Source organism: Mustela nivalis, assembly GCF_964662115.1.
Source record: "Mustela nivalis genome assembly, chromosome: 3".
In the NCBI taxonomy this organism is placed as follows: domain Eukaryota; kingdom Metazoa; phylum Chordata; class Mammalia; order Carnivora; family Mustelidae; genus Mustela; species Mustela nivalis.
The window spans coordinates 52,158,432-52,167,053 of NC_139022.1; positions in this window are offsets into that span (position 1 = coordinate 52,158,432).

Consider the following 8,622-nt stretch of genomic DNA (forward strand, 5'->3'; position numbering starts at 1 on the left):
TTGTCATTTTCAGCCATGGTTATTCATGGGTTTGGGGTTTTTTTGTTCTCTTTTTTAAGGTTTTTTTTTGAAAATTAATAGCCACTGGCTACCATTCACATGGTTTAGTACCTGAATCTACACTATTTGCATATTTTGTGTTGCTTATTTGTATTTTTAAAAGGGTTCATTGCCTAAGAAAAGCAGACAAAAAAATCATCCCTTGAGAAAGATACCCTTTAATCCAGGCCCATAAATAGAGAGGCAGTAAATATAAACTCACAAGCTAAAATCACAGAGAACAACAGAAAATAAGTCAACACTAGTGCAAGTCAGCAAGAAAAAACAAGCAATAGACCCCCATCCTCAAAGGCTTCAATATTAAATTTTCAAATACACAGTACAAAATAAATGTTTGGTATATTCAAAGATACGGTATTTAAAACATATAAGAAAAAAACATCAAAAAATGAACAGATATATTTTTTAAAAAACTAAATAGAATTTTTAGAAAGGAAAAATGTAATAATTGAAATTAAAATAGAAGGCTTGAGTAGTAGTGATAATCAGCTAAGGGAAGAATTTATAAACTGAAAGGTAGATCTGAATAAAGTAAAAAGGAAGTTAAAAAAAATATCTTTTTTCTTTTGTGCGGATAATTTTCAGGTGGAAGACTGAGAGGTTAAGACACATGGGACCTAGTGTGAGACTTTTCCAACCTATCTATCTAATCTTGCAGATGGAAAAATAGAATAGGAGACAGGCAATATTTAAAGAGATAATGGAGTTTTCATTTGTTTGTGGAGAAGAAAAAAAATGTTGGAGGAGAGTATCAAAGGCTCAGTTTTGGAAGAGTTACTTTTGAGGGGCTTATTAGACATTCAAGTGAATAGGTGGTGTATGGAGTTGGATATAGGAGAGAGGATTTCAGAAGAGAGGTTTATAGGTGGCATTAAAAACCACAAATCTGTCTGTGATCATCATAACCCCTTAGGTTGGCTAGAAAGAGATCTCAGGATGGTGTCTTCAGGCGCTCCAAGATTTGCAAGGCTGGAAAAGCAAGGGAATGAAGGTGGAATAATCTGAATGGTAGGAGGAAAACCTGAAGTGTGTTCTATCCTAGAATCAAGTGAGAACAAGCAAAATTATGTAAGCCATTATTTAGGGACACACATGTATTTATAAAAAGGGAAAAAGAAAAAGGTAACAGTTGGAAATCCACAGAGCGGTGATAATCTTTGTGAGGAGCAGACAGTGAGTTAGGATTGCAAGACCACACAAAGGACTTCTTTTTTTTTTTTTTAGATTTTATTTATTTATTTGACAGAGACCACAAGTAGGCAGAGAAGCAGGCAGAGGGTGGGGGGAAGCAGGCTCCCTGCTGAACAGAGAGCCGGATGCAGGGCTCCATCCCAGGACCCTGAAATCATGACCTGAGCTGAAGGCAAAGGCTTTACCCCACTGAGCCACCCAGGTGCCCTGATGCAAAGGACTTCTACTGAATCTGTAGGTTCTCTTTTATAAGTTGAAGAGGGGCTTCGCCAGTATTTGTTTTATTAATCTGCTTCAGAATGTATGTTTATGTAAAAAATTATTTTGTGTCAAAGATTTTATTTAAAGTTTAAGGAGAAAAGGGAGTATACCTTGTTTAAATTGGTTATCAAGAGTTGCTAAACCTACCAGTTCAGTAGTGGAGGTTAGCTCTGTGTGAAGCAGAGTTTACACAATCCCATGTCGAAACTGGTGGCAGCGGTGGGGCACATGTTGGTCCTACCCTTCTCCTCTCCTGTGCTGGGAGCATAGCATTGTGCAATTTCCTGATTTCTCTCCAACTATCGTTGGAATTCTAAGCAGAACAGCTGTCCATGTGGCACTGAGACAGCTGTGAGAATTCTTGTGGCATATCTGTCATGTCATTACCACAGGAATCAAAGGACCTCTACACTGTTTTGTAAAGCAGTGGGGGACCCTTTCATTATCACTTTATTTTTAATTACACAGATAAATCTGGCTTCAAACCACTTAGTAATACAGAGACTTGTCTGATAATGTGATAACCTATAGCTGAAATGAACAGTTAGGGTCAAGTCTATCCGCTTCACTATATGAATAAACCGTAATTTATTTATTTACCCATGCTACCATTTGTGGATATTGTGTTGCTTTTTGTTTGGAGCATCATGCTGACAAAAATTAATTGTGGTTTCTTGATATATTCTGTAGTTACAAATGCAGGAATATAACTTCTTCGGTCCCTGAAACACAGCCATCTCCAGAAAAAAAAAAAAAAAAATTTTTTTTTCAGCAAACTAAAATCATCTCTCTAAGAACTCCAAATAACATCCCTTTTTTATGATTCTGCTTGGCTAATAAAGCTATGTATGGATTCCATTAGCCCAAGGAAAGAGAAACAACCAAAGGGCAAGTGTTTGTTTTGGCTCTTTTATTCACCTCCTGATGGATAAAGGTTTCATGCACTTTTCCCACAGTTTGGCATTGCTTGAGAGATCTGGAGGTGAGAGGCATTAACATTGAGTGGCCTGGGAATGTACAGCTAGACAGGCTGATGGGCACTGACTGAGTTCACTTTCCTAGCCTGAAATCTCCCAGTGGTGTGACTGTAGTCCTTGTGTGCGTGTGTGTGTATGTATGTGTGTGTGTATACATGATCGAGTGCTCATGTGTAAAATCCAATCATAAACAATGCCAACTTCCTGTTCTTTCTTTGAAATTTTTAGTAATCAACATAATGGAAAATGAAAAATTAGTGCCTGAAGAGGGGCTTTTTAAAAATAAGGGCTATTAAAAAAAAAAAAAAAAAAAAAGATGAACCTTGATGGTCTTGGGTGGTGATGACAAGGGTAATTTTTATAAATCATACCAAAATAAGTGGAAATATCTCAGCAAGCCTGGTTTTGCTAATAGAAATGATAAGCAACATCTTGCAACTGAGTCACTTATTGAGTGAAAAAAAAGGCATCTTGATAATTGGCTTTCGATAAAAGCTTTTATTAATGTTTCTTTGATTCCAAATCAAAAGTTGGATTACTGTACTGGATGTGGAGAGACAAATACGAGGAAGCACACTTACAGATAACTTCAATAATTGGGTTTAATGTGAAAATTAGATATCTCTATTAGATCACTTAAATGACTGAATTTGCTCAAATATCTACTAACGAATGATAGTCCCCTTCTCCCCTCTTTTTCCTGCTGATGAATGTTACTGTTCCTGTTTCTTCTTAGCCATAGTTCGTTCTTATCATTAACCAAAGAATCTAAGAAAATTAGTGATCACACTGTTCATGCCTCTAAGGACGAATGATATATTTGAAACCGATCCCCGAACATGGAATTGGGAACATGGAAAAGGATGATGACAAGAAAAATCAAATGAATTATGTTAAACGTTCACTATTTTTAAACATTTTGCTGTGAACACAACAGGGAATATAGTACATATTTGTAAAGTTGTAATACGGTTGTGATGGAAGTTCTTCTTAGGTTAAGAAATAGGGCACGACTGGCACCCTAGCAGTCCTTTCCTCAAGGACCCCCTCCCTGGCCCAAGCATCACCCTACCTTCAAATGTAACCACTATCCTGGCCTCTATGGAAATAGTTTTCTTGTTATTTTTGTTGTACTACCTGTATGCATCCTGAAAACTGTAATTTGGTTTTGCCTGGTTTTGAACTTTATATGAAAGAATCGTACTCTGTGTTTTGTTTTGTGCCTTCCTTTCTTTACTTGATAGTGTTTCTAGGATCCATCCATTTTGTTGTGTGTACCTCTAGTTCATACCGTTTCATTGCTACATAATATTCTATTGTGTAGATATGCTACCATTTATCCATTCTGCTATTGAAAAGCATCTTTGGCTTTGGCTCAGGTCATGATCCTGCAATCCCAGGATCGAGTTCCACATCAGGCTCCCTGCTCAGCAGGGAGTCTGCTTCTCCCTCTGACCTCTCTCCACTTTCTCTCTCCCAAATAAATAAAATCTTTAAAAAAAAAAAATTTTTTTTTTTTTTTAAAGAAAAAGCATCTGGCTTGCTTCCAGTTTGGGACAATTACAAATCCTGCTGCCAAAAACATTCTTGTACAGGTGTGAGCACACATCTCCGGACACAGACCTAGAAGAGTAAGTGCTAGTATTTGCGTACCTTCAGTTTGATTAGGTGATGCTCCACCATTTTCCAAAGAGTGAACCAGTTCACATTTCCCCCGGCAGAGGATGGAAGTTCTTCATGACCACTCATTTGCTTCCGAAGGGCCTATAGTGGTATCTTATCAGTATTGTAGTCTGCATTCTCCAGAATATTAAAAAAGCTGGGTACCATATTATTATATTTAGTGGCCACTTAGGGAAAAAATGCTTGTAAAGATCTCTAAACAATGTTTGCCTTTCCATTTCAGAGAAAAGAAAGAACATAGACATGAAAGGTGTGAAAGTATCAAGTATCCAAGTTTCACTGTGAATTTTAGCTGGTGGGGCAAAAGGTAGGCAAAGAGAGCAAGGAAGGTGAGGGACCCTTGAAGAGTTTTATAGATTAAAAAAGACAAAGCTTGGGCGCCTGGGTGGCTCAGTGGGTTAAGCCGCTGCCTTTGGCTCAGGTCATGATCTCAGGGTTTTGGGATCAAGTCCCCCATCGGGCTCTCTGCTCAGCAGGGAGCCTGCTTCCTCCTCTCTCTCTGCCTGCCTCTCTGCCTACTTGTGATCTCTCTCTGTCAAATAAATAAATAAAATCTTTAAAAAAAAAAAAAAAGACAAAGCTTTACCTTCTGTTATTACATGGACTTTATTGTGACTGTGACCTTACTACATCTTGATGGATGTGGAAGGAGGCCATTATCTTGGGCTTAAATGAGAAGTTACAGGGATCTGAGCAGTGCCTTAATGCAAGATTGTATGGTTATTGTGATGATGCAGTTAAATTAAATACGATATAAACAAATCAAATAAGAATGGAAAAAGAGAATTGTCACTCTGTTATGAAAACAAAGTCGAATGATTTGGAAATTGAAATGGAAGGAGCAGCACAAAAAAAAAAAGTCTTTAAGTCAGTGACAGGACTCACAAGATGTAGAATGTGGGAAAAATTATAAAAACCTAGAAGGAGTTTGCATTTAGACTGCTTCAACACTGAATTTAATTTCTTATTCCTTTTTAAAGAAATTGACACTCGAAATCATAGATGATGTGTTGTGGTGATGATTTATACAAGAATGACAAAGTAGAACACAAATCAAAGAAAAATGGCCTTACCTATATATCAAAAGATTAGCCAGTGAAGGTATGTACGTATGTGTGTGTGTTTTATCTTAATATAAGTGTATATATATGAGATATATGTTTATTTGTTTTACATTAAAATAAAGTATTGAAATACTATATGAACATATATACTTTAAAATTTTTTTTTTAGGATTTTATTTATTTATTTAACAGAGAGAGAGAGACCACAAGCAGGCAGAGAGGCAGACGAAGAGAGAGGGGGAAGCAGGCTCCCCGCTGAACAGAGACCCCTATGTGGGGCTCAATCACAGGACCCCGAGATCATGACCCAAGCCGAAGGCAGAGTCCCAACACACTGAGTCACCCAAATGCGCCCCTTAAATGATTATTTTAATAAACTTTTCAATTAAGTGGCCAGCTAGCTGTCCTGACTTTGCTGATAAGTGGGCTTTTCCTCTGCCTGCTCACACCAAAACAGACAACTGATGAGATCTCATGTTTTTTTCATTTGAGGTGTAATTCACCTACAATAAAATACACACATATTAAGGTACCATTTCTGCACTTTGACAAAGGTGTAGACTTTTGTAACAAGCATTGCCAACAAGATATACAATTTATTAAAAACTATATACATATAATACATATGTGTTTCTGTCTATGTATACACAGGTGTATATACAACCCCAGAAATTTCCCCAATACTCTCACCCCACCACAGACAAGAACTGTTCTGATTTCTGTCACATACTGTGTTTGCCTTTTATTGAATATCTTATACATGGAAGAATACAGTATGTATTCTTTGGGTCTGAGGTCTTTTCCTCACGTGATTGTTTTTGAGATTTATCCATGCTATTGTGTGTATCCATTGTTGCTGAGTAGTAGTCCATTGTATGAATATATCACAATTTATCTCTCCATTCTGTTGTTAATAGATATTTGAGTTGGTACCAGTTTTTGACTACCATATATAATGCAGCTATAAATAATTTTGTACAACTCTTTTTATGGTATATATTCCTAGGAGTGACATTACTTGGGTAAATACCTAGAAGTAGAATTGCTGACTGATAGAATATATATATATATATATATATATATATATACACACATAGACCTTGTACTATCAAATGTTTTCTAAATTGGTTATACATATTTCTACTATGACTAATATCAATGAATGAGATTTCCCATTATTCCACAATCTGACTGACATTTTATGTTATCAATCTTTTAAATTTAGCCATTTTGAGGGTCCATTAGAACTTTAACTGGGGTTTTATTTGAAAGTCTGGATAAAGTTGAGAATAATAGACTTATCAACAATACTGGGTCTTCTAGTCCATAAACATAGTTCTCAATTTATCAGAGTCTACTTTAGTTACTCTCAATATTTTGTATTTTTCAGAAGTCTTGCCCTGTTTTTATTAAAAATCACTCCTATGTGTTTTATGTATTTTGATGCTACTCTAAGTAGAATATAAATTTTTTAAAAACTTTTATTACTAGGTTATAGAATTGCAGTTTATTTTTGTACATTGTCTTGCATCCAGCAACCTTGCTAAACTTACTATTACATCTTAGCTATTTTGCAGATTCCTAGAATTTTTTAAACCAAAAAATTGCAGTAATTAAACATAATGCTTATTTCTTTCTAATCTTTATGCCTTTTAATCCCTGTAGTTGATCTATTGCACTGGCTTATAAGCTCCAATACAATATTAATAGACTTGGTGAGAGCTGACATCCTTGTTCCTGATCTTAGGGAGAAAGCGTTTAGTCTTTCCCAATTAAGTGTGTTCTTAGCTATAGGGTTTTGTAGATGGCTTTCATAAGATTGTAAAGATTCACTTCTATTTTTAGTCCCCTGAGAGTTTTTATCACAAATGTGTAGTGAATTTTGTCAAATGTTTTTCTTAATCTTTTAGTATCTACCCTAAATAATACCCAGTATTATTTCTGGTAGCCTTCATTATTTTATATTTATATAAATATTTATAAATATATAAATACTATATATTTATGTAAGTTTATATAAGTTTCTTCAAATATAATTTTCTTTACCCTATCTTTATATAAGTAATTATGAGTATATATAAACTATATAGTTATATAATTTTAGGTAAGTTTCTTCTAATATCATTTTTCTTTATCCTGAAGAAATTCTTTTTAGTATTTCTTTAAATTGATTAATATGGTCATGTAGATTATCACATTCATTTTTTTCTGCTATATTATATGATCTCATATTTCTTTATTTTCTGAAAGACTATGTAAAACTGGTATATTTCTTTCTTTTTTTTTTTAAAGATTTTATTTATTTATTTGACAGACAGAGATCACATGTAGGCAGAGTAGCAGGCAGAGAGAGAAGGGGAAGCAGGCTCCCTGCTGAGCAGAGGGGCTCAATCCCAGCACTCCGGGATGACAACCTGAGCTGAAGGCAGAGGCCCCAACCCACTGTGCCACCCAGGGGCCCCAGGGATATTTATTTCTTAAAAGAATTCCCCAATGGGGGTACCTGGATGGCTCAGTGGGTTGGGGCCTCTGCCTAAGGCTCAGGTCATGATCCCAGGGTCCTGGGATTGAGCCCCGCATCGGGCTCTCTGCTCAGTGGGAAGCCTACTTCCCCCTCTCTCTCTGCCTGCCTCTCTGCCTACTTGTGATCTCTGTCAAATAAATAAACAAAGTCTTTTAAAAGAGAAAAAAAAAAAAAGAATTCCCCAATGAAATCATAGGCCTGGAGTTTCTCTGTGGGAAGGTTTTCCATTTTTTAATTTTCTCTTGTATCAGAAGAACACAAGAGATTTTTTTCATTGAATCTTACTATAGGATTTATTAGCATAAAATTGTTCATAGTCCCTTGTTAGTTTTTTTAAAGGTTTGTAAGATCTATAATGATAGCCCTTTTCCATCCTGCTATTGGTGACCTGTGTTTTCTTTCTAACAAAGCCCTCATTAGTTCAAGGTCATCAACCAATAATCTGTCTAATGGAAAAAAGCGAAAAATCAACAAAGGAAGAGAAGAGAAGTCAGAATCTCTGCAACATATGATCTATATAGTGTCCTGTGTACAACAGAATAGTACACTAATAGGTATGTGAAGGAAAAAGAAAAGCTTACTCATAATCAAGAAAAAAAATCAGTCAGTTGAAATAGCCCTGATACGATCCAGATATTGGAATTAGCAGATGAGAACTTTAAAGAAACTATTATAAATATGCCCTAGTACTTTGAGAAAAAAAAAAATGATCATAATGAGTGAACAGATGGGGAATCTTAGGAGAGAAATGGAAACTATATTTTAAAAAATGGAAATTCTAGAACTGAAAAGTACAATATCTGAAATAGAAAATTCATTGAATATGGGCTTAAGAGCAAATGCGAGTTGGCAAAAGAGTCAC